This window comes from Bos javanicus, chromosome 15, assembly GCF_032452875.1.
Source record: "Bos javanicus breed banteng chromosome 15, ARS-OSU_banteng_1.0, whole genome shotgun sequence".
In the NCBI taxonomy this organism is placed as follows: Eukaryota; Metazoa; Chordata; class Mammalia; order Artiodactyla; family Bovidae; genus Bos; species Bos javanicus.
This window is the reverse complement of record NC_083882.1, coordinates 29,523,054-29,549,871: the sequence shown is the minus strand read 5'-3', so window position 1 is coordinate 29,549,871 and position 26,818 is coordinate 29,523,054. Positions and strand designations below refer to the sequence as shown.

The 26,818-nt window shown below is 42.7% G+C and overlaps 1 long non-coding RNA gene across 1 annotated transcript in view; it reads left to right on the top strand.

Annotated features, from left to right (window-relative positions):
* Nucleotides 1–8: 8 nt before the first annotated feature.
* Nucleotides 9–26,818, top strand: part of LOC133261181 (uncharacterized) — a 28,638-nt gene continuing 1,828 nt past the window's right edge. Inside the window, exons 1-2 of the long non-coding RNA XR_009741039.1 lie at nucleotides 9–619; nucleotides 1,154–1,230. This is a non-coding gene — a long non-coding RNA (uncharacterized LOC133261181). The remainder of the gene's footprint in view (nucleotides 620–1,153; nucleotides 1,231–26,818) is intronic.

Genomic DNA, 26,818 nt, shown 5'->3' with positions numbered 1-26,818 from the left:
CCCTTTTCCTCCTGCCCTCAGTCTTTCCCAGCATCAGGGTCTTTTCCTGATCAGAGTCAGCTCTTCGCATCAGGTGGCCAAAGTATTAGAGCTTCAGCTTCAGCATCAGTCCTTCCAATGAATATTCAGGGTTGATTTCCTTTAGGATTGACTGGTTTGATCTCCATGCTGTCCAAAGGATTCTCAAGAGTTTTCTCTAGCAGCACAACTCAAAAGCATCAATTCGTCAAAGAAAGCACTCAGCCTTCTTTATGGTCCATCTCTCACATCCATGATCTTGAGCCTCTTTATATCCTCATTGTAATACATTAGCATCTGAATGACCCACCCACAGGTGACAGTCCTGAGCTAACCATAAAAGGACAAAAAGTGGGTGGTGGCCCAATTCTGCAAATCCCCACCCCTTCCCCCCAGATAGCTGGACTACTCCTCCCACTCATTAGCCTATGAAATTACCCACCTTTATAAAAACTGACAACCCCATACCCTGGTACCTCTCGCCCACACTTTGTGGAGTCTTTCTCTCTAAATAAATCCACTTCTTGCCTATCAGTCTCTCACTGCATTATTTCTGTGATGAGACATCAAGAACCTGAGCTTTGTTAAGGCCTCAGACCAGGTGAGTGATTGTAATTAAAAGATCATGGGTTCAAGCCCTAGTCTGGGTTCCATGGTTTCACATGCGCCCAGTTCCTCCTGTGAGATGGGCCGAGTTTGGAACGCATCACAGAAGGTTCTCGGACCGGCGGCACAGGAGGCTGCTGAAGGTCTCCTTCCTATAATCTGAGACTAGGGCATCGGGATGTGGCACGTGGGGGTGCGCCCTGGAGTGAAACCTGCCTTGCTCTGGCCAGAGGAGCCTTGTGAAACCGTACGCTCACACTGAGACTCAAACCCAATCACACCTCAGATGGGACTTGAACCCAGCCAAAACTCAGATTGGGACTCGAACCCACTGTCTTTTAACTGAAATTGCACTCCTGGTTTCAGGACTTAAAGAACGGGAGTTTTGTTTCATGTTGGAGTCTCCCCTATGGACCAGACTTTTTTTTTCTAAGGAGTCTTCTTCCAGGCTTATTTTTTAAATCTAATTATACAGTATATGAACACTGTATATAGTTATTTTACAGTTATTTTTATAAATGATTTACAGAAAATCCCTATGATCAAGACCAATAATGTGCTTTCCCTTCTCTCCAGACCTGTTCCAGGTACTGCCAAAAAGATAAGGTAAGCTTTGATTCATTTTTCTGTAAAGGATGTCATGTTGTTCCTATTTCAGTAAGTCAAACTTTTGTTTTAGAGACAATTTTAAATGAAATTGGAAAATAGCAAGAAATTCCTTGTAATGTTACAATGAAAACTAATGCAACTTTTTCTTCTACATATCTTGCAAATTTGTAATCATAGTATCTGTGTGATTTTGTAGCCTTTTCATTTAGCACATTGTTTGTAGATTTTTAGCAAGAAATGTCAATGCTTAAGATTGTTCTTTTCCAGACTCTTACTGTTTCCAAAATGATAAAAGAATAATTAGAGTGACTAGATATTAACTAAATGTATTCACAATTATTATCAGGAGTGTATTCAGTACTGTAAGCCAGGTTTTGTTTTAGGATGTAGCAGTGAACAAAACAGACAAGGATCCCAGTCTTCACAGAGCTTACTTTCTAAAGGTGAAAGGCAGAAAATAGGCAAAATAAATAAGAAAATTAGATGGTGCATTAGATAGTTTGTGAGAAGGACACATGTACTATTAAAAAAGGTAAAGCTGGAAAGGAAGACAGGGAGGGCTGAAGCTTCCAGGAAATACATAGCATTTAGAAGGGGACTTTTGGGTGAAGATTTGAAGGTTACAAGAGTGAGCCAAGAGGATGACTTGGGGTAAAAATGTTCCAGGCCTCTGCTAGCAAATACAAAGATTCGGGGGTGTGGAAACATGTAAAAGGCTGGGCTGACTGCAATAAAGTGAGAAAAGTGTAAAGAAGATAACAGCAGAGATGGTGGGACCAGATTGTATACAACTTCATAGGTCCTACAAGGACTTTGAGTCTGACTCTAAACAGGGAGTCTACAACCATACAGCCCTGAACGCGCCTGATCTCGTCTGGCTTCAGAAGCTAAGCGGGTTTGGGACCTGGTTAGTACTTTTGGAGGCTTCCCTGGTGGCTCAGACAGTAAAGAATCTGCCTGCAGTGCAGGAGACCTAGGTTCAATCCCTGGGTCAGGAAGATCCTCTGGAGAAGGGAATAGTTACCCACTCCAGTACTCTTGCCTGGAGAATTCCACGGACAAAAGCCGACTACAGTCCACGGGGTCGCAAAGAGTCTGACATGGCTGAGCAACTAACACTTTCACTTTTCACTGAGCTGGGAAGTACTGGAGAGTTTGGGGCAGAAGAGTATAATAATATGACCTTTATGCTGCTGCTGCTGCTGCTGCTAAGTCACTTCAGTCGTGTCCTACTCTGTCTGACCCCATAGACGGCAGCCCACCAGGCTCCGCCATCCCTGGGATTCTCTAGGCAAGAAAATAGGCTTACCCTGGGTGCTATGTTAAGAATAGACTTGGAGGGACTTCCCTGGTGGCGTAATGGATAAGAATCCACCTGCCAATGCAGGGGATGTGGGTTCGATCCCTGGTCAAGGAAGATCCCACATGCTGCAGAGCAACTAAGCCCCTGGACCACAACCACTGATCCCGAGCTCTAGAACCCGCAAGCCGCAACTACTGAGCCCATGTGCCTAGGGCCTGTGCTCCGCAACGAGAGAAGCTATTGCAGTAAGAAGCCAGCACACCATACCTAGAGGAAGCCCGTGTGCAGCAAATGAGGACCTAGCACAGCAAAAAGAAAATTAAAAAAAAATTTTTTTTAAGTAGACTTGGGGATAAAAAAAAAACAAAAAAGAATAGGCTTGAGAATAAAAATGAAAGCAGGGACACCAAGAAGCTATTTCATTAGTCCAGGTAAGAGCTGACCGTGACATGTACCAGTGTGGCTATAGTGAAGGTGGTAAGTGGTCAGATTCCAGGTGTATTTTGAAGGAAGGGCTGATGTAATTTGCTAATGGGTGACTCCAAGGGCTTTGGCCTGAGCAGGTAGCAGTGTGGAGTTGCCATTACTTGAGACAGAGAAAACCTGGGAAAAAGCAGGTTTAGGGAGGGAGATGAAGAGTTCAGTGTGGGTCATGTGAGGCTTAAGATGTCTATTAGATGTCCAAGAGGAGTAGTCCACCAGGCAGCTGAGTATAGAAATGTAGAGATCAGAGGAGAGGAAGGAGCTCAAGATGTAAATTTGGAAGGAAGTATTTAAAGCAGAGGTAGTAAGTGTAGGCAGAAGAGATGAATGATTCTGGCTTAAGGCACAAGGTTCAGAGGTCAGGGAAATGCATTCATTCATTTAACCTTCACGACAAAACCCTCTGAGGAAATTACTACGATTGTCACTATTTGGGGGTGGTTGTTTAGTCGCTCAGTTGCGTCCCAAACTTTTGTGGCCCCATGAACTGTAGCCCACTAGGCTCCTCTGTCCTGGGATTTCCCAGGCAAGAATACTGGAGTGGGTTACCATTTCCTTCTCCAGGGGATCTTCCTGACCCAGGGATTGAACCCGTAAAGTCTGTGTCTCCTGCATTGCAGGTAGATTCTTTACCGCTGAGCCACCAAGGAAGCCCTGTCATCATTTTACAAGTGATGAAATTCAGGCATAAAGAGATGAAACAACTTGGCAAAAGTCACATAGCCAACAACAAGCAGCAGTACTGGGATTTGAACCAGCCAGTCTGGTTCTAAGTACCATGCACTTAACTTCTAGGTTATGTGGGTGGGCTCTAGTCAGGAGCACAGGTGGAGAAATTGAGGCTTGGGCTAAGTAATTTGCTAATTGGTGACAGCTGGGATAGGAAATCTCTCATTGACTCTTTGCTTTGAGAGATCTCAGCCTTTTTAAAATCATCCTGCCATGGTGGTGGTTTAGTCACTAAGGTGTGTCTGATTCTTGCAACTCCATGGACTGTAACCCACCAGGCTCCTCTGTTCATGGGATTTCCCAGGCAGGAATACTGGAATGGGTTGTCATTTCCTCTCCCAGGGAATCTTCCCAACCCAGGAATCAAACCAGGGTCTCCTGCATTGCAGGCAGATTCTTCACTGACCGAGCTACAAGACAAGCCCCAACATTTCTCAAGTTAAAGCCCTTAAACAACGGGCTTTCCTCCTCTCACACAAACATCTTTTGACTTGTTACTGTGCTTGGAAAAATGGGATGCCAGGTATAGCTGCCAAGGCAGCCTTGGACCCTGAGACCCTTCCCCTCCCCTCTCTCCCAATCAGGAAGCCCATGGTTGGATATGGTTCCAACTTCCTAAAGCTCAGGTCTTCAGGTGATTCCTACAGAATGGTTCTGTGTGGCTATTAGCAAGTTGCTTCCCTTCCCAGCCTCAGTTTCCCCTTCAGTAAACAAGAGGACTGGGTCAGGACAGTGGTTCCCAAGCTGGCTCCATACCTGATTCACCCACCTGGGGACGGTTCAGAGTCTGTATTGCCCACAACAGACCTATTGAATAAGACTCTTCTGGGGTGAGGCCCAGCCAGGAACTTGATGGTTCTGACACATCTCTGGTTAGGATGCCCTGGGTGAGATGATCTTGAAGGCCTCTTCTCAGCTCTGTGTGCTGATCTTGGATTGAGCTTCTCTGATGTCTCTCAGGCCAAGAGCAAGGTGGACCTCTGAGTAGAGGTCAAGAACTTGAGTTCTTATGCTCGTCAGGCCCATAATTCAGCTCAAACAGGACCTCCCTCTGGACCTCAGTTTCCCCATCAGCAAGCATAGTTTATTGAGGGCAGGGCATAGGATTGCCCCAGAGTCATTCACCCAGCAGGTATTCATTGAGCACCTACTGGACTCTCTACAGTTTGCTGGGTCTGAGTCTAAATCACACGGAAGGGTAATATCACAAGAGGTGCGTGTGGGAGGGTGGCCGCTGCCAGGCAACTGGTCCCAGTTACCTAGACTTCCAGGCATGGATGCCATACATCCTTTTTTAGCATAAGTGTGATGGTCCCCTCTCCCTAGACCCTCTTCCTGACCCTGGCAGCTCCAGTTGGTCTCCACAGCAACAAGCAAGCCTGGCAGACTCTGGGAAGGAAGAATATGCAAAACTGGCCAAATAAAAAATCATTAGCTTTTCTAGAGAATCACAGTAACAGGTTCTAAAACATTAGATTAAATAATCCCGTTCCAAATAGCACAACCACAATCTCAGTGATCAGCGTGCAGGCCCCAGCACCATAGCAGCATCACCCCAGAGCTTGCTAGAAATGCAGAATCCTAGGCTCTGCCCTGGGCCTGCTGACTCAGAGTCTGCTTTTCAAGATTCCCAGGTGATGGTATGCACATCAGAGTTTGAGAAGCACTAAACTAAAAATAAAATCACCTCAGAAAACCCCCTGACAAGAAATATGTGCGAGACCAGCATGAAGACAAGCACGTGACTTCCCTGACAGACAGCACGTAGCACATTCCTGGATGGGGCGACTCAGCGGTGTGAAGACGTCTGTTCTTACCACCACAGAATGTGTCAAAGTGATTTGTGAAATTCATGTGAAAGAATAAAGGGCCAAGAATAGCACTTTTTTTTTTTTTAAGAAAATAAAAATAATGAGATGAGATTTGCCCTGTCAGAGAGAAATGGGTGATAAGTAAGAATTCAGGTTCTGGAGGAAGCAGACCAGATATTGAATCTGGCTCTACCACTTCCTTGAGTTTCCTTCCTTGAGCAAACTTCAGGAGATAGTGGAGGACAGAGAAGCCTGGCATGCTGCAGTCCATGAGGTTGCAAAGGTCAGACACAACTTAGCGACTAAACAACTACAACTTCTACCACTTCCTGGACATGTCCCTGTTGTGGCATGGTGTCCCGCCAAAATTCACATGTCGAAGCCTTAACCCCCAGTATGACTGCACTCAGAAAGAGACCTCTCTGTCTGTCTCCCTCCATGCCTGAGAATGAAGGAGAGGTCATAAGAGAACACAGCAAGAAGCAGGTCATCAGCAAGCCAGGGGGAGAGTCCTCACCAGAAACCAAACTCCGTCAGAACCTGGATCTTAGATTCTCCAGCTTCAAGAACTGTGAGAAAATTAATTTCTGTTGCTTAAGCCACACAAATTGCAGTGCTTTGTTGTAGCAGCCTGAATGGACTAATATAGTCACCTTTGGAAAGATTTCTAACATTCTGTAGCCTCAATATCCTTATCTAGGAGAGTGGGGAGAAGAATACCATTTAGAGTATTGTTTTTGTTTTTTTAACTTTTTGTCACAGTGTAAAGAATTCACCTGCCAATGCAGGAGATGCAAGAGACATGCTGTGATCCCTGGATCTGAAAGATCCCCTGGAGGAGGAAATGGAAACCCACTCCAGTATTCTTACCTGGGAAATCCCATGGACAGAGGAGCCTGGAGAGCTACAGTCCATGGGCAGAGTCTGGCATGACTGAGCACACGTCAATTAACAATGTTGTGATAGTTTCAGGTAGACAGAAAAGGGACTCAGCCATACACAGTACAGGTATCCATTCTCTACAAACTTATAATATTGAGTATCAGCTGGATGCAAAGCACTTAGCACAATGCTTAGCCCTTAACAGCTGTTCAATGAACAAGTACAATGATAACAACTGTGCCACTGGAGCAAGAATTCAGAGAAAGACCAGTGGAACAGAATAGACAGCTAAAAACATACCTCAGTATTTATATAAGCTCTGGGAGTGAGAAGAAGGACTATATTTTTATTCACGGTTGTTTCATTTCCCCCACGCAGTATAGGTATCACACATACTAGGTGCTAAAAATATTTTGTTGAATGCCTGAACTAGAATTTAGCACATACTAAAGGAGGACTCATGTTAATATTAATGGTGAAAGAAATTGAATGATCAGATCAGATCAGATCAGTCGCTCAGTCATGTCCAACTCTGCGACCCCATGAATCACAGCACGCTGGGCCTCCCTGTCCATCACCAACTCCCGGAGTTCACTGAGACTCACGTCCATCGAGTCAGTGATGCCATCCAGCCATCTCATCCTCTGTCGTCCCCTTCTCCTCCTGCCCCCGATCCCTCCCAGCATCAGAGTCTTTGCCAATGAGTCAACTCTTTGCATGAGGTGGCCAAAGTACTGGAGTTTCAGCTTTAGCATCATTCCTTCCAAAGAAATCCCAGGGCCGATCTCCTTCAGAATGGACTGGTTGGATCTCCTTGCAGTCCAAGGGACTCTCAAGAGTCTTCTCCAACACCACAGTTCAAAAGCATCAATTCTTCGGCGCTCAGCCTTCTTCACAGTCCAGCTCTCACATCCATACATGACCACAGGAAAAACCATAGCCTTGACTAGACGAACCTTTGTTGGCAAAGTAACGTCTCTGCTTTTGAATATGCTATCTAGGTTGGTCATAACTTTCCTTCCAAGGAGTAAGCGTCTTTTAATTTCATGGCTGCAGTCACCATCTGTAGTGATTTTGGAGCCCAAAAAAATAAAGTCTGACACTGTTTCCACTGTTTCCCCATCTATTCCCATGAAGTGATGGGACTGGATGCCATGATCTTCGTTTTCTGAATGTTGAGCGTTAAGCCAACTTTTTCACTCTCCTCTTTCACTTTCATCAAGAGGCTTTGTAGTTCCTCTTCACTTTCTGCCATAAGGGTGGTGTCATCTGCATATCTGAGGTTACTGAGATTTCTCCTGGCAATCTTGATTCCAGCTTGTGTTTCTTCCAGTCCAGCGTTTCTCATGATGTACTCTGCTTATAAGTTAAATAAACAGGGTGACAATATACAGCCTTGACAAACTCCTTTTCCTATTGAATGATATTTGAATTGAATGATAGATCATATCATTACAGTTTATAAAGAAGCTTTCAAACCATGACCCACAATAAGAAATACGTGAGACATCTCAGCCAAGTAAATACACTCATAAATATAAATTCACAATTAAAGCAACAGATCATAAAGCATATTTATCCTTATTATGTCAGATGGGCTCTGATCTGTTCTATCCTATCCAATTCTAATCCTAGTCTACCCTATTAGAAAGAAAATTCTTGTCCCTACCCAGTAAGCTGACCTCACTATACTTATGAGTAGCCATCAACAGTTTGAAGAATACTACCTTGTAAGATTAATTTCCAGTTTGAAAAAGGAAAAGAAATTATAGCTAAATAATATAAAGTTTTGAAGTGATAAATGACTTGAGAATTAAAAACGATGAGATAGGTAGGGACTTCCCTGGTGGTCCAGAGGGTAAGACTCCAATCTCCCAATACATGGGGCCCAGGTTGGATCCTTGGTCGGGGAACTAGATCCCACATGCCACAACTAAGACCAGTGCAGCCAAATACATAAACATAAATATTAAAAAATAAAATATAACAAGGGCTTCCCTGGTGGCTCATGGGGAGAGAATCCACCTGTCAATGCAGGAGACACGGGTACAACCCCTGGGTCAGAAAGATCCCACATGTCTCGGAGCAACTAAGCCCCTGCACCTCAACTCTTGAGCCTGTGCTCTAGAGCCCAAGCTCTGCAACAAGGAAGTCACCACAAAGAGAAGCTCGTGTACTCTGATGAAGAGTAGCCCCTGTTCGCTGCAACTACAGAAAAGCCCACGCAGCAATGAAGACCCAGCACAGCCAAAAACAAATACATTCTTTTAAAAAAGAAAAACGATATAAGGAATTTACAGTAGGTCCTTGTTGGTTATCCATTTTAAATATAACAGTGTGTGCATGACAATCCCAAACTCCCTAACTATCCCTCCCCTTGCCCTGGACAACCATAAATTTGTTCTCTAAGTCTTTGAATCTCTTTCTGTTTTGTAAGTAAGTTCATTTGTATCATTTCTTTTTAGATTTCACACATAAGGGATGTCATAATATATTTTTCCTTCTCTCACTGTAAACTCTTTTTTTTGGAAAGAAAATGATGGGAAAAATGTCATAGAGGTGAATGTTAACAGGTTTGACTATTTAAGCCTTTTAAAACATCAATCAGAGGGATTTCATGGGGGAAGAGGCAGCTGTGACTGAAACAGGACATGTCTGTGAAGGGAGGGAAAGAGGCTATTTAATCTTGAAGCTTCCTTCTTCCTCAAACTCACCTGTTAGATTCGGCCTCCGTCTGTGGCCTCAGCTCCCTCCCCGCAGCATCATCTTCTCCTGCCATCATTATCTCTCACCTGAGCTGCCGGCTCCACCTCCTAACTGGTCTCCCCACTTCCACTCTGCACCCCACAATCCTTTCTCCTCACAGCAGCGAGAGTGAGACTTTTAAAGTATAAGCGAAGTCTCACACTTCTTAATACTCTTGATGTACAATCCAAACTCCTGGATATGGCCTGGCCGCTGCCCATCTCCCGCCTCATATACAGGCGCTCCCCATTCTCCTCCCTGCACACTCCCCTCTCAACTCTGGCCTGTCCTCGGTTCCATCTGAACTCAGTACTCTTCCCTCTACTCCCTTCTCCCCTGGTTTCTCATCCCCCGTTCCTCAGCCTGGGTCACCTGCACCCAAAGACATGCAGCTCCCTCTCTCATAGTGTGTTTTTCCCCCCGAATGTATAAATATTTGCTATCTGTTTTCTCCTTTCTTTACTGCTCAACTCCCCTGAATAGTCTAAGCTCCTTGAGCAGGGACCACTCAGTCTTCTTGTCTACAGCAGCTTTGATACACAGCACAGTGAACTTCCTGATGTTCAAGCTGATTTTAGAAAGGGCAGAGGAACCAGAGATCAAACTGCCAACATCCACTGGATCATGGAAAAAGCAAGAGAGTTCCAGAAAAACATCTATTTCTGCTTTATTGACTATGCCAAAGCCTTTGACTGTGTGGATCACAAGAAACTGTGGAAAATTCTGAAAGAGATGGGAATACCAGACCACCTGATCTGCCTCTTGAGAAATTTGTATGCAGGTCAGGAAGCAACAGTTAGAACTGGACATGGAACAACAGACTGGTTCCAAATAGGAAAAGGAGTTCGTCAAGGCTGTATATTGTCACCCTGTTTATTTAACTTATATGCAGAGTACATCATGAGAAACGCTGGGCTGGAAGAAACACAAGCTGGAATCAAGATTGCCGGGAGAAATCTCAATAACCTCAGATATGCAGATGATACCACCCTTATGGCAGAAAGTGAAGAGGAACTACAAAGCCTCTTGATGAAAGTGAAAGAGGAGAGTGAAAAAGTTGGCTTAAAGCTCAACATTCAGAAAACGAAGATCATGGCATCCAGTCCCATCACTTCATGGGAATAGATGGGGAAACAGTGGAAACAGTGTCAGACTTTATTTTTTTGGGCTCCAAAATCACTACAGATGGTGACTGCAGCCATGAAATTAAAAGACGCTTACTCCTTGGAAGGAAAGTTATGACCAACCTAGATAGCATATTCAAAAGCAGAGACGTTACTTTGCCAACAAAGGTTCGTCTAGTCAAGGCTATGGTTTTTCCTGTGGTCATGTATGGATGTGAGAGCTGGACTGTGAAGAAGGCTGAGCGCCGAAGAATTGATGCTTTTGAACTGTGGTGTTGGAGAAGACTCTTGAGAGTCCCTTGGACTGCAAGGAGATCCAACCAGTCCATTCTGAAGGAGATCGGCCCTGGGATTTCTTTGGAAGGAATGATGCTAAAGCTGAAACTCCAATACTTTGGCCACCTCATGCAAAGAGTTGACTCATTGGCAAAGACTCTGATGCTGGGAGGGATCGGGGGCAGGAGGAGAAGGGGACGACAGAGGATGAGATGGCTGGATGGCATCACTGACTCGATGGACGTGAGTCTCAGTGAACTCCGGGAGTTGGTGATGGATAGGGAGGCCTGGCGTGCTGTGATTCATGAGGTGGCAAAGAGTCAGACACGACTGAGCGACTGATCTGAATCTCTGACAGTGTCCGGCCTATAGTAAATGGTCAATAAACAGTCACTGAGTGTAATGCACGCAAAGCCAAGAGCAAGGGGGGCTCCAACTTTGGGCCTGCACTTTAGAGGCCCCTGCTGTGGCCCTCCCATACTCTGCCCCTCCCTATAGGAAGCAGAGAATATGTGTCCACCAGGCTTCTCCCCTCAAGTCCATGTACCTGGGATCCTAGAATTTCTTTCGCAATGCCCCTCACCCTCCTCCATGGCCTTCAAGGGCCTCTTTCCTGGGCCCATCATCCCAAGGACAGGTTGGCTCATCTATGTGTGCATCCCTAGGCCTGAAGTTTGGGTGTGTAGTAGAACCTAGATGTGCTGGCTGAGGTGGTCACAAGCATGTCCCTGAGACCCTGTGCAGGATGGGGTGGAGGTGTGGGGTTAGAAGAGCTAGAGGCCAGCCCTGCCTCCACCTCTGCATTCTGGAGAGAAGCTCTAAGTCCAGGAATACTAAATTAGAGCCAGGACCTCCTGGTTGTTCTGAAGGTATATTTCTCAAGGTATGAGGATAGAGTATATGTATGTACATACATATTTAAATGTATTTTATTGAAGTACACTTCATTTACAATGTTGTTTCTGCTATACAGCAAAGTGATCCACACATACACACACACATATAAATATATACATATACTTTCATTTATTTATTTTTAATCAAAGGATAATTGCTTTACAGTATTGTGTTGGTTTCTGCCAAACATCTGCCAAACATCAGGAATCAGCCATAGGTATTCATATTCTTTGGAGAAGGCAATGGCACCCCACTCCAGTACTCTTGCCTGGAAAATCCTATGGACGGAGGAGCCTGGTAGGCTGCAGTCCGTGGGGTCGCTAAGAGTCGGACACGACTGAGCGACTTCACTTTCACTTTTCACTTTCATGCATTGGAGAAGGCAATGGCACCCCACTCCAGTACTCTTGCCTGGAGAATCCCAGGGACGGGGGAGCCTGGTGGGCTGCCGTCTATGGGGTCATACAGAGTTGGACACGACTGAAGTGACTTAGCTTAGCTTGGCTTAGGCATATTCTTTTTCACGTTCTTTTCCATTATGGTTTATCACGGGATATTGAATATAGTTCCCTGTGCTATACACTAGGACCTTGTTGTTTATTCATTCTATACATAATAGTTTGCATCTACTAACCTCAAACTTCCAAACCATCACTCCCCACCCACCATGCCTTGGCAATCATGTTTGTTCTCTTTGTCTGTGAGTCTGTTTCCGTTTCATAGATAGGCTCATTTTTGTCATATTTTAGATTCTACATGTAAGTGATACCATATGGTGTTTGTCTTCCTCTTTCTGACTTTCTTCACTTAGTGTGATAATCTCTAGGCACAGAGGATAGACTATATTTTATCGAATAAGTCTCTTAGCTTGACTTATGACGTCTACTTATTTATTTAATTTTCTTTTCAAATGATAATTTTATTTTTTAATTGAAGTATAGTTAATTTACAATGTTTTATTAGTTTCAAGTATACAGAAAAGTGATTCAGTTATATATATAAAACTGAATATATATATGAATATATATAAAACTGAATATATATGTATATATATAAAACTGAATATATTTATATATATATAACTGAATCACTTTTCTGTACACTTGAAACTAATAAACATTGTAAATTAACTATACTTCAATTAAAAATAAAAATAAAAAATAAAATTATAGGAATAATTTGAAAAGAAAAATAAATAAAAGTGTGTGTGTATATATATATATAAAACTGAAAAGTGAAAAGTGTTAGTCACTCAGTTGTGTCTGACTTTTTGTTACCCCATGGACTGTAGCCTGCCAGGCTCCTCTGTCCATGAGATTCTCTAGGAAAGTATACTGGAGTGTATAGCCATTCCCTTCTCCAGGGGATCTTCCCAACCCAATGGTCAAACCCAGGTCTCCCACATTGCAGGCAGATTCTTTGCTGTCTGAGCCACTAGGGAAGCCCCATATATAAAACTATATATATAAAAAAATAACCATACATATATAACTATATATATAAGAATATATGTTAAAAAAAGAATATGTATTATTCTTTTTCAGATTCTTTTCCATTATAGGTTAATACACAATATTGAATACAGTGCATTTCCCTGTATTGACTGATAACTTAATTCAGTTCCCTGTATTGACTTATAACTTTTTAATGTTAGATATATGGTCTATGGACGTCCATTTGCACTTCTGCCCCAGGCCTGGCTGGGTCAGGCACAGGCATGGCTGAATGCATGGACAGCGACTTCTTGGGGCTGAGCTCTCCTTCTGTGGTTAGTGAGTGGGGACACACACAGACCCGGTGCTGGAGCTCCATTGAAACTTGACTCTCAAATCTCTGATGCCTTGATAGGAGGGGAGGAAATGAAAAACTGTCGTTTCAAAGCTGACGTTAATCCATTTTCACTCTAGGGAAACCACTTAGGGGACTTTTAGTTATGCAAATATAGAGCAGAACTACCCCTCTGAAAAGGAGATGCCTCTGGCCCACTGGCCCAGCGGTCCAATGGCCCAGGAGCACCTCTTCTGGTCAGGTAACATTGATGGCCTTTGTTGTAGGCAGAAAGGCATCTCTTCAGTTTCTATTTCCAAAAAAAAAAAAATTTTTTTTATATAAAGTGTAATGTATACAATAATATTAAATGAACAATCATGTGTCAGATATTATGATAAGCGCTTTACATGGATTATCTCATTCAGTTTTCATGATACCCAATATTATCATCTTCATTCTATAAATAGGGAAGCTGAGGTTCATAGAGTTTGAGTAACTAGTGCAGAGGTCATGCAATTAGCAAGTGCAAAGCTGGGATTTGAACCTTCATCTGACACCAGAGACAGAACCACCTCTATCAACCTCTGGAATTGTTAATAGTCCTTTACTGTGGAATGCCCAGACTAGAAAGGTGTCCTCAAGACTGACTCAGACAAGCAGAGCAAGAGAAGCCATCATTTTCTATGAGGTGAATGCCAACTGGAGTCATCCTTCTGACTTCTAAATTTGTTTCTTGACCCAAGACGGAGAGGGTGGAACCACTTTACAACAAGGGCATAGAGATGCAACAGGCAGGAAGGAACCAAGGCCCTTTCCTACTCTGGGACAGGCCAGGAAGAGCTGAGCCCCACCCAGGTGATCAAGCCAAGTTCAGAAGGGTGATGTTGAGGACAGTTTCAAGGTGATGCTGACAGACCTAGAGTTTCTCCCAGAAGCACAGGGCCCACTGGACAGGGGCAAGTGGCCAGAGTGACTGCTGGGGTGATCCATTTCAGCAAGTCGAAGGAAATCTGAAAGCACCTCCCACAAGCAGCCTGAAGCCACCTCCTGGAGAGAGCTGCCCCTTTGATGCAGACTGGGACTGGGCACTGTGTTGGAGACCTGAGAGTCCAAAATAGAGGGATGGATGTCCTTATCCTTTTGGGTATGGAGGCCTGTAGGACTCAAGAGAACTTTTGTTTGTAGATTTAGCATTTTTTACTTTTTGCTTTTCAAACCACATTGTTAGCAGAGCACAAATGCTGCCTGCCTCCTATCCACTCAATTTGCATTTTTTGGGAATCCAGGTCAGAGGTTGAGCAAAGAAATTGTAATAACTCCATCCTCTCCCACCCCTCCCCCAAGAAAAGAACCCAGCCTATTTGTTGCAGCTCAATGATTGCACTTTTATCGATACTTCTTAACATTATTCTGTAAGCTGTTGGTTCATATTTAGCTTGTGGTTGACCTAAACCACCAGATCTTTTTCATACAAACTGCTGTGAGGCCAGTTTTTCCCAGCTTAAGCTTCTAGTACATGTGCAACTGATCAAAAATAAAGTAAAATGTAAATGCAGGACGTTTCACTTTTTAATTTTATTCGATTCTGGTCTGCCGAACTACTGTAAATATTTTACTCTGTCACCTTTTATAATAATTCCTTTGCAGCTTTGTATCACCTGCAAAACTGATGAGCATCAGTTACTTTGTAGTCAGTGAAAATTAATTACAAAACAGCATTAAAAATTAATGAAAATGAAAAATAGGGCAAAACAGAGCCTTGTGGCATAGCATGACATTGGGGGTTCTCATAGTGTGGTCCACAAATCCTGGAGTTCCCTGGGACCCTTTCAGAGGATCTGTGAGATCAAAACTATTTTCATAATACTGCTTAAATGTCTTTATCCCTCTCATTCTATCATGAACAAACCTTGAATTTTCCAGAGGTTACATGACATATGATATTGCTCTAGACTATGCAGAAGTAGTTATGAGAATCCAGCTGTCTTCCATGATCCAGATGTTAAAGAGATTTGTAAAACTGTAGAACAAAACCACTCTTTTTTCACTATGTTTTTTTCTTTTTGGAAGATATAACCATTTTAAATTAAAATTTTATATAATATAAAATAGAGAAACAAGGACCTACTGCATAGCACAGGGAACTATATTCAATATTTTGTAATAACCTGTAATGGAAAAGAATCTGAAAAATAATATGCATATATGTATATAAATATGTATATAAAATAATTATATAAAATAATATGTACTGCGGTTCATGGGATTGCAAAGAGTCGGACACGACTGAGCGACTGAACTGAACTGATGTATATATATATGTGTGTGTGTTTATTTGTGTGAATATATATATATATATATATATAAAACTGAGTCACTTTGCTGTACATCTGAAACTAACACAACATTGTAAATCAACTATACTTCAATAAAAAAAATCAAGTCTTGTAGAGCCTGTCTTCTGCAATGAGAGAAGCCACCACAAATGAGAAGCCCACACACCACAACTAGAGAGTCTGTGTATAGCAATGAAGACCCAGCACAGCCAAAAAAAAGTCTAAAAAAATTGTTTAAAGGTTATGTAACAAAAATAAAATAAAATAAAATAAAGGTTATGTAACATACAATAGATTTATTATTTTTATTTTATTTTTTTTAGATTTATTATTTTTAAAGCAATAAAACATTTAATGTATTTTATGAATTTTAATTTCCAATACAATAATTTTCTATTAAGAGATATAATCCACATAAATGAAAGTTCTGAGAGTCCTCAAAAATTTTAAGTGTCAAGGAAGATCCTAAGACTACAAAGCTCAAGATTCACAATGTTAGTGATATCCCTACAGGCTGATAGCAAGCCCCTACTCTTCATAAAGAATGTGAAGATTTGTAGAATTTCCCTAGCACTTTTCTTCTAAGGCAGAGGCAGTATAGTCAGGCAGACACTGACGATTAAAGAGATTGGAGCTCTAACTCTGGCTGTGTCACTAACCAGCTATGTGATTCTGAGTGCTGTGCTTAGTCACTCAGTCGTGTCCAGCTCTTTGCAACCCCATGGACTGTAGCCTACCAGGCTTCTCTGCCCATGGGGAGTCTCCAGGAAAGAATACTGGAGTGGGTTGCCCTCCCCCAAGGGATCTTGGATCTTCCCAACCCAAGGATCAAACTCTGATTCTTTACCATCTGAGCCACCAGGGAAGCCCATGATCCTGGGTAAATCCCCTCATTTCTCTAGAGAACTGTTTCCACATTTGTAAAATGAGGAGCTTTATGGGATTGACCTTTAGGGTCAATTTTTCAAAAACTAAAGCACTTCAGGGGGAAGGAGGAAGGGACAGGTATTTATTCTTCATTTTACCAATAAGGAAGTTAAGGTCAAAGATGTTAATGAGAAAGAAATGCTCAAGGACATGTCTTGAGCTGGTATCAGATTCAGGATTGAAGTTGGCGTCCTTGTCTTCTGGGCTAAGACTTGATGCATTCAATTGGTAATATTAATAGTAATAGTATTTGCATGTATATACCATTAAAAATAAATTCATATTCTGAAACAACTCCAAATTTCTAAAAGTTGGACAGACAGAAAGAACTTTATAATTTTCGTGACTATGGGAGCCAGCCACTGAGGTGGCCTGCAATAATCCTTTCTTCTGGTATTTGTGGGCTTGGGAGTCTCCACCCACATTCAATAGTGCTGACCCGTGTGACCAACAGAATATTGGCCAGTAAACTGAAGCAATAAGGTGTGTCATAACAGACATTACAGCTTCTACCTTGCTCTTTCTTAGATTGCTCTAGGGATATCTTAGATTGCTCTAGGGAAAACCAACCCCAGTGTTTTGTGGACATATAAGCATCCCTGTGGAGAGTCACATGTGATGAAGAACTGTGGAATGCAATGGAGGTCAGAGGTCTTTGCAGACTGCTGCTGCTGCTGCTAAGTCACTTCAGAGACGACAGCCCACCAGGCTCCCCCGTCCCTGGGATTCTCCAGGCAAGAGCACTTGGAGTGGGTTGCCATTTCCTTCTCCAATGCATGAAAGTGAAAAGTGAAAGTGAAGTCACTTAGAGTCGTGTCTGACTCTTTGCGACCCCATGGACTTCAGCCTACCAGGCTCCTCTGTCCATGGGATTTTCCAGGCAAGAGTACTGGAGTGGGGTGCTACTGCCTTCTCCGGGCTTTGCAGACTAGAAAATGACAAAGGCCGAGGAGTAGGTCGAGCCCTAGGATAGAGCGATGATGGTATACTGCTGGACCTGCCAGCTAAAAGAAAATTGCGTTGGATGGTCTCTTCTAAAAGGTATGGAGTAAAAAGCACTAGTCAAATCAATAGAAAACTAAGTACCATGGGATATGTTGATTTGCTTTAGTGAAGAAATCATACCTAGAATAGCAGTTGTGATTGAGTCATCAAGTTTGGATAATCCACTGTCATTCTCCAAGTTCCATCAGTCTTCAGAGAGACAAATAGGTGATCTGAATGGTGCATATGGTAGGAATAACTACCTCTGTATCTGTCAAGACCTTGTTGGTGACACTGATCTCTTCAGTCCATCCAGGAATGCAATACTGTTTTTGGTATCCTGTTTTAGGAAGTGGACACAGTTCCAGTGACTCCACTAAGCCTTTTCTTTTCTTTCTAAAAAATATGTATTTATTTGGCTGAGCTAGGTCTCAGTTGTGGCACATGGGATCTTTAGGTGCAGCATGTAAGATCTAGTTCCCTGACCAGGGATGGAACCTGGGCCCCTTGAATTGCAAGCAGGGAGTCTTAGCCACTGGACTACCAGGGAAGCCCACTTGACTTTTTCTGTCATGATAGCTTTAACTTCTTGGGTCAGGGGAATGTCTACCAGTTGCTGATTTTATCTTCTCAGATACCTGCTGAGTATATCTAAGCTGCAGTATATATCCATCTATGTATTCTGGAACTGAGGAAAAATAATGGGATGGTTTCTGGGAACCACTGGGCTTGATGTGATATGAAGCTAAGCCAAAACTCAAGATCATCTAACTTTCCTAAGCCCCTACTTTGACAGTGAATCACAGTGGCATTTTGAGTCTCCAGGGATTAGTATCAGTTCAGAGCCAATGTTCAGTAATCCCCTAAAAATCTGGTTATATCCCCTTCCTAATGCACAGTTGTCATGATAAATGGTTGCAGGTTCCTTCAGGAGAAAGGGTTGGTAGAAGATTTACAGTGTGGTTTTTTGGCAATAGAGCAGGGTCCTTCCTCAAGTGGTCTCAGGCTTCCCTTCATTCCAAAAAGTTGGAACAGGCTCCAATCTAAGAACTGGTTGAAGGGCTCTAGCTCTATCATTAGAAGTCAGATTTCTGATCACAACTAGAGTATTTCACTCACAGTAACCAAGTAAAACTTCTGCCCCACTTTGCTTCTGATACCTGATAGCCTGTCATTCCCATTGAGTTAATTCAGGAAGCCCGTCTTGATGACTGTGTTCCCCACCACCATGCCTGCCTTTAGAGAAAAGCCACTGTAGCACTCTTCAAGGAGAAGGCAATGGCACCCCACTCCAGTAGTCTTGTCTGGAGAATCCCATGGATGGAGGAGCCTGGTAGGCTGCAGTCCATGGGGTTGCTAAGAGTCAGACACGACTAAGCAACTTCACTTTCACTTTTCACTTTTATGCACTGGAGAAGGAAATGGCAACCCACTCCAGTATTCTTGCCTGGAGAATCCCAGGGACAGGGGAGCCTGGTGGGCTGCCGTCTATGGGGTCGCACAGAGTCGGACACGACTGAAGCGACTTAGCAGCAGCAGCAGCAGTCTTCAAGGATGCTGGTGTTCTAACCAATGTCTGTCTCAAAACCCTGGTGAAGGGAGTATCTTCTGGATCCTACCCAGGAAGACTGTACATTGGTTTTATGTTATCAACCTACTCTAGTGTTCAGAATACTTTCCTCCTCAATATTGGAATTTCTGACATCTCAGCTTCCTTCAATGAAAGCCCTTTTTGGGTTTAATCAAACTATTAGAGCTATTCCCAGCCAACATGAGCAAATACATTAAATCCAGAACCTCTGTTTAGTGTACTCATGTAAACACATTCAGCCCAAGCCACAATAAATATTCCTTCCATCCTGACCCAACACCTTTAGGATCCATCCTCACACATTTTCTCTGGCTTTCTGTCCATATACATTGGCATCAGCGGGGGTCTGGATGAAAGGTAAAGAGTATCGTTTGTACTATTCTTGCAATTTTCAGTAAGGGTGAAATTCTGTCAAAACAAAAAGCAAAACAATATATGAACTGACAGACTTTCAGTATTCTTTTGGTGTGTTTGGCGCTTCCTCATGGGTCACGCTGGGGCCTGCTGGCACTTGAATCAGGTCACAGATCTAATAGAGGTGGTGGGGCTAGGTTTCTAGGAGGATGAGTTGCCTGCGAGGCAATGACTTCTGGGGAGATCATTACAGGTTCTTCAGGTAAAAGAAGAGTAACTTCATTTTTTTTACTGCCCAGGGAGGGTCAGCAGAACTTAGAGGTTAAGGACTTCTTAGTTTCATCAGAATCTGTTCATGTGTCCCCATCCTAAGATTCAGGATCTCATTCCTTCCCAGTCAATGTCTTATTTTACATGAGACCCTGCTTGGTTATGAATTCAATTTGTATGGAAATTCAGTTCCCTGCCAAGTGAAAACTGAGGGTTTTGTTATCAGAAATCTTGACCCTGAGACTACAAGAGATAAAAGTTTCCTCCATGGCAGTTAGAGAAAGTTTTTGGTCCCTTTCCCAGATTTTGGTCTGGGAATTTAAAGGCCTAGGTTCATTATTTTCTTTCTCTGAACTCTCCAGCACACTTAGAAGCAACCAACAAAGCTCACCGTTTGTACTAAAATGTTCTAGGACTGCAAATATTTGGTTACTCTAAGGTTTGCCTTCCATAGGCATTTATCACAGTGAGCTTTATCTACAAGTGGGAATTAAGTGACTGCTTTGCCACTGAATGCCTTGGAACACTGATGGCCCCTTTCCCACTGGCAATAATCATTAATGTGTTTAAATTTCATTAGATTAGAAAACCAATTCCAGATTCCCATCCTTAAGAATCTATTTCCCTGAGACCACAGTCAGAACCAGTAAGTGTATCAGTCAGGAAAGCTTAACCACTGTGAATTATGAAATAAGAAGTTTACTATGGGAGGGACTTCCCTGTTGAGTCAGTGGCTAAGATTCTGTGCTCCCAGTACAGGGGGTCCTGGGTTTGATCCCTGGTTGGAAACTAAATCTCACATGCTGCAACTACCTGAGTGCCACAAGTCAGAACCTTCGTGCTGCAACAAAGATCATAGATTCCATGTGCTGCGACTAAGACCTGGCATGGCCAAATATTAAATATTAAATAAACAAAAGGCACCTCAGCCGATCAGAGCGCAAGACCGTTAATATAAGTATAGTTTTCTATGGGAATTAGAGCTTACACAGTTTTGGAAAGAGCTGGAGAAGTGAAGGGCCAACAGAGAAGTCAGAGGATCAGGAAAGGAGTCACGAATGTGGGAAACCCAGCACATCTAGCAGGCATGGGACACTGATGGGAAAGCTCATGAAAACTGCCACCTCTGCAGATCTACCAGCAAGTGTCTGGAGGTGGGCCCAGGGCCACTGTTGGTCAGGAGGGTCAACAATTGGACTGCATTGCAGGACTCTAAGAAGTGCAGAAGGGGACGACAGAGGATGAGATGGTTGGATGGCATCACTGACTCAATGGGCATGAGTTTGAGCCAACTCCAGGAGACAGTGAATGACAGGTAAGCCTGACATGCCGTCCACGGGGTGGCAAAGCATCAGACATGATGTAGCAACTGAAGGACAACAACAAAGGAGAACAAAGCAAGAACAGGCTTGAGTTCATTTTTAACACTTGTTTCTAATAGTCACCACGTCTAATCACAATGACCTTCAGAGAATCATACTTGCTGCTTCATTTCTGCCCTCCGAATCTCGTGCCCATCCCTCATTTGACTAATTCTAACCTGAAACCATCCAGCGAACAGGATTCTGGCAAACATAGCTCCAGCTGAACCAAGTTCTCACAGTACAAATCATTGCAGTACTGTGCAACGTGTGAGCCTGGACTGGATCCTGGACTGGAGGAAAACAACCCGTAACAGACATTTTGGGGGACTCCCCTGGTGGTCCAGTGGTTAAGAATCCGCTTGCCAATGCAGGGGACATGGATTGGATCCCTGGTCCAAATCCAGGAAGATTCCACATGCCTTGGGGGAACTAAGTCCGCTCGCTACAACTACTGAAGCCCGCACACACTAGAGCCCATGCCCACAACAGGAGAAGCTGCTGCAACGAGAAGCCCAGGCACTGCAACTCGAGAGTAGCCCCTGCTTGCGGCAACGAGAGAAAGTCCAAGTGTAGCAGCAAAGACCCAGAGCAGCCAAAACTAGAATAAAAGAGACAATTTGGGGATATTGGAATGGTTTCTATATAGACTAGCTATTAGATGATTAATAGGGACTAGTGGGTGTTTTTCTGGCCCTGATGTGCGACTTGTGGGGTTTTTAGTTTCCCGACCAGGAATTGAACCTGGAGTTGTGGCAGTGAAAGTCCAGAATTCTAACCGCTAGACCGCCAGGGAACTCCCATTAAAGAGATTATGTTAATTTTTATGCTTGATCATGGCACTGTGGTTATGTAAGAGAATGTTATTATTAGGAGCTAGCTGTTTAAATATTTAGGGGTAAAGTTTCCAATGGTTTAGCATTTATTTATTTTTATTACTTATTAAGTGACTATGGTAGATTGTTAATCATTGCTGAATCTAGATGGTGGATCTGCAGATGTTTCAACTTTTCTGTGTGTTTGAAATTTTTAATAATTAAAATATTAAGGAAAAGAAAAGACTGCTGTGGTCATTACTTCTCTAGAAACCTTTCCTGCCCATCTCCCCTCTTCTCCTCCAAGGCGGTTATGTTGTTTCTTTTACTCTGCAAGTACCCCAGATGTAGCATCCAAGCATTTATCACATTGTACTTCAATTTCTTGTTTTCTCATCTCTCTCCCCCTCTAAACTTTGAAGTCTTTGAAATACACAGGTGGGGCTTCCTCGGTGGCCCAGTGACTAAGACTCCGCGCTCCCAATGCAGGGGGCCTGGGCTCCATCCCTGGTCAGGGAACTAGGTCCTACATGCTGCAGCTAAAGATCCGTCATGCCACAACTGAGACCTGGTGCACCCAAAGAAATACCTATTTTAAAAAGGAAAGGACACAGCTGTCTCTGGTCTTTAGCTCTTCTAATGTTTCTTCCTGTTTCTAACACAGAGTAGGTACTCCCTTAATCTTTATTCACTCAAGAACAGAAGAAAGTCTGATTGAAGTATTGCTTCAGAGATACCATCAAATTAGGGTTCAAGTGAATCTAAGGAAAGCAAGGTTTTGAGTTTAAGATTTTTTGTTTCAAATTAAAAAAGTAATACATGCAAATAAAAATAATAGAGTAGTAAAGTGAAAATGAAATTATTGTTTCATTCCTGTTTTATACATATACTCCAACCAGGGAGTCAGGAGTTTAAAATGTATCCTTCCAGAACCATTTCTATGCAATTATAAACAGCCCCCCCCCCCCCCCCCCTGCAAAATGTTGTTTGGTAACTTACTTTTTTCTTTAACTTGATGATCCACATCCTTGTATGGATAGATCTACATCCTTCTCTACACAGGCTACATTGTATTTCATTGTATTCATATGCACTTGCTTATATAACAACCACATTTAAATAAGCATGTAGACAGAGGAGCAGTTTCTGCATGAAACCAGTACCGTTGACCAGGGGTCCCCAAACTCCAGGATCTAGTGCCTGATGATCTGAGGTGGAGCTGAGGTAATAATAATAGAAATAAAATGTACAACAAATGTTATGCCCTTGAATCATCCCGAAACCATCCCCCTCCCCCTGGTTCCTGGAAAAATTGTCTTCCATGAAACTGGTCCCTAGTGCCAAAAAGTTTGGGGATGGAGAATCCCAGGGACGGGGGAGCCTGGTTGGCTGCCGTCTATGGGGTCTCACAGAGTCGGACACGACTGAAGCGACTTAGCAGCAGCAGCCCTACAAAAAGGGATTTGGTAACTCCAGTAAACAAAGGAATAAGAATAGCTCAACGTTGAACTATGGGTTCAGAGACAAGGTAAACTGGCTAGGAAGGGACTTTACCAGTCTCAGCTTACAGAAAGACTTGGCCTTTTCAAGGAATAAAAGAGAGAGCAAGATGATAATGATCAGAGTGTGAAACTGAACTGAGCCAACTGACAAATGTGTGACCATGTAAGCCCCTAATCTGCATCCCCTGACACCTTCCCAGTAAATTAACTCAGTCCTTCGCAGACTGAGCACAGCCACCAGGGAACAAGTGAAAGTGGCCAGTGTATGGGCCTGGCTCATCTTGGAGGAGAAAGTCCCCCAGGTTTCCCAGTGACAACAGAAAGTTACTCAAACAAGTGTTGATGAAATCCTACCAGAAGTTTGTTTCGTGGGCCTTTCTGATCTCATCAATCGGGCCCCTCCGCTGCTTTCGCTTTCCATACTTGTTCCTCTTGCGCAAAAACACGCTTGTTTTGTCCTGTAGTTCGCCCCCCCTCTTTAAGCGTCCTCATGCTCCCTAACTATTCAATCTTATCTCCCTGTAAATTTCTAATGCCCACCTTGTGTTCCACTTAGACTGTTACAGTGTCAACAAAACGAGGCTGGAATGCACTGAGGCTGTTAAAATGTGTTGTACTGTCTTGTGGTGATGACCTAAACCAAAGCACAGCATGATCCCATTCACATCAATTTACCTTCACTACCATCTCAAAAGTGTGTGTTTGGGGTTCTTTCTGCTGCTAACGGCAGGTATTCACATTCTCTCCAGCAAGAATGCTGACTTTCATTCAATAAAAAAAAATTTTTTAACGTTTATTTATTTCGCTGAGCTGGGTCTTAGCTGCGGCACTCAGGATCTTTGATCTTCATTGTAACATTCAGGATCTTTTCTTTTTTTAGTTGTGGCATGTGGGATCAAATCCAGGCCCTTCCATTGCAAGCTTAGCCCTTGGACCATCAGGGAAGTCCCAAGAATGCTGACTTCTAGATACTAAATATTGGTAGCATTATCTCTCAATTTTTAAGATGATTTTTTGGGGGCATTTGTTTTGTGTTAACCTTTTAGAGTGTCATTCAGTGTTTTCTATTATCAAATGTCTGTATCAGATAGAGATCATGTTAACATGTTATTGACATACATAATCTTGTCACAATATGTTGGTTCATAATAATAAATGTGCATTTATTATTACATTGCTTGTTTGTAGCAAGCTTCTGAAATGTTTAGTATAACCTCATTACAGAGAACTGATTAAGATCACTCACTGTTATTCAAAACATGTAAATAAAGTGTTATGAAAAATACAGAACAGTTTATAACCTCAAGAATTCCTGGGGATTTTTATTTCTTATTCCCAGATCCAGAAGGTTGTAAGTTGATAATTTTTGAAGCTGTTCATATTGTGAAGGGGTTCCTAATACTGCTATATGTTGTCATATGTGTTTAAATTTTTCTGTAATAAAAAGTAAAACAAAACTGGATCATGCTACATTCCTGCCTAAACTTCAAGGGCTTTCTCGCGCCTTTAGGACAAATGCCAAAAGCTTTTAAAACTTGCATAAATTTGACCCTTTCAGCGCTCTGGCCCCAACTCATCTTATTCTGCCACTACCTTCCAGAAACGGTAGCCTTCTTTCAGTTCCTCAAACTTACCAAATATTTTCCTGACTCAAGATCTTTGTCCATTCTGTTCACTCAGCTTAGAACACTCTTCCTGGCCCTATTTCCCTGGTTAACTCCCACTTATCTTTAAATATGAGCTCCTGGGTGTCCCTGGTGGCTCAGTGGTAAAGAATCTGCCTGTCAACGCAGGAGACGTGATCCATGGCTCATGCCACGGAGCAAGTGAGCCCTTGCACCACAACGGCTGAGCCTGTGCTCTAGAGCCTGGAAGCCACGACTACTGAGGCCCACATGCCCTAGAGCCCGTGCTCTGCAACAAGGGAAGCCACCGTAGTGAGGAGCCCAGGCACCATAACTAGAGAGTGGCCCCTGCTTGCCGCAACTAGAGAAAAGCCCGCACAGCATCGAAGACACAGCACAACCAAAAGAAAACAATAAATAAATGAATAAATAAAATCTGTTGGAGGCTTTACTTGGAGCAACCTCCCCTACCTTGCACCCCAAGTCTACATGAGGTCACCCTGTGATAATCTTACACAATTTCTTCATAGCACTCAATACATTTTGTGTTGAATATGTCTGTTCATTACTTATTGTTTAAATGGCCATCTCCCTCAATACACAGTAAGAAGAGACGGTATGTCTATTTTTCTCACCTCTGTTTTGCCTGCACCTAGCATAATGCTTGGTACAAAACAGGCCAACAGAAAATATGAGTTTAAACAATCCCAACTGTGCAAGGGAGATAGGTATATAACGTTTAGAAAATAAAGTAAAATTGTTCTTAATGAATATACAACAGCTCTCAGTGATCACCAAGTTTTTTGTATTGCTCACAAACATGTTCTAGAATCTCACCCAAGATCAACAATGAGCTTGCTTTTTGTTGTTTCTGGAGTCTGCCTTTCTTCCCAACAGCTTTAATTAAGCCTAAAACGGATCCTTCAAGGTTGACTGAGAAAAGAAAATAAGCATAGGAGACCTAAGAGACATAGCAACCAACGGTAATGTGTGGACCTTATTTGCCTACAATTTGAAGTCTGACTCTTGTCCCAAGATTTAGTTTGGGGTGCAAGTAAAAAAAGATGATTTTACTATAGATCTTACAGATTTTTAAAAGACAGCAATGGAAATACGAAAAACCTTATTCCAATAAAAATTTGGCAACTTAGATGAGATGGAGACAAATTATAACAACTGACTCAGGAAGAAATCAAGAACTTGAATTGTCCTATATCAATCAAATAATTGAATTTGGAGTGGAAAAAAAAAAAGTCTTCCCTTAGGCCCAGATAGCTTCTTTGTTAATAGAATATTAGTAAATGGAATTCATCAAGAGGATAACACAGCATTCCCAAGTTTGGTTTGAAATCAAGATTGGTTTGAAATCAATTAACGTAACTTACCGTGTTAATAGAACAAAGGAGAAAAGCCATGTGATTATCTCAATGGAGGCAGAAAAAAGCATTTGAACAAATTCAAAATTAATTTGTAACAATAGCTACAAAACACTCACCAAGTTTTGTTTTGTTTGTTTGTTTTGTCCAAGATTTACTGTGTATGTAGCCTAACTTTCATGTGATTTCACTCTGCACTGAGTCTCCCTCTACAGCCAACCCTGAGGGAGTCAACACACAGCCTTGAACAAATATTTGTGACACAGGAGAGAAAGGGACAGGGTGCGACTTTTAAAAGAATGACATAGCCGTTGAGGATACAATATGTTGGTTAGAACCAATGAGGCCCAAGATGGCAGAAGACTCGACTTCAGTTGCCTTGAGCCTCATTATACATTCATTGTAATATATTACCATATGCTAA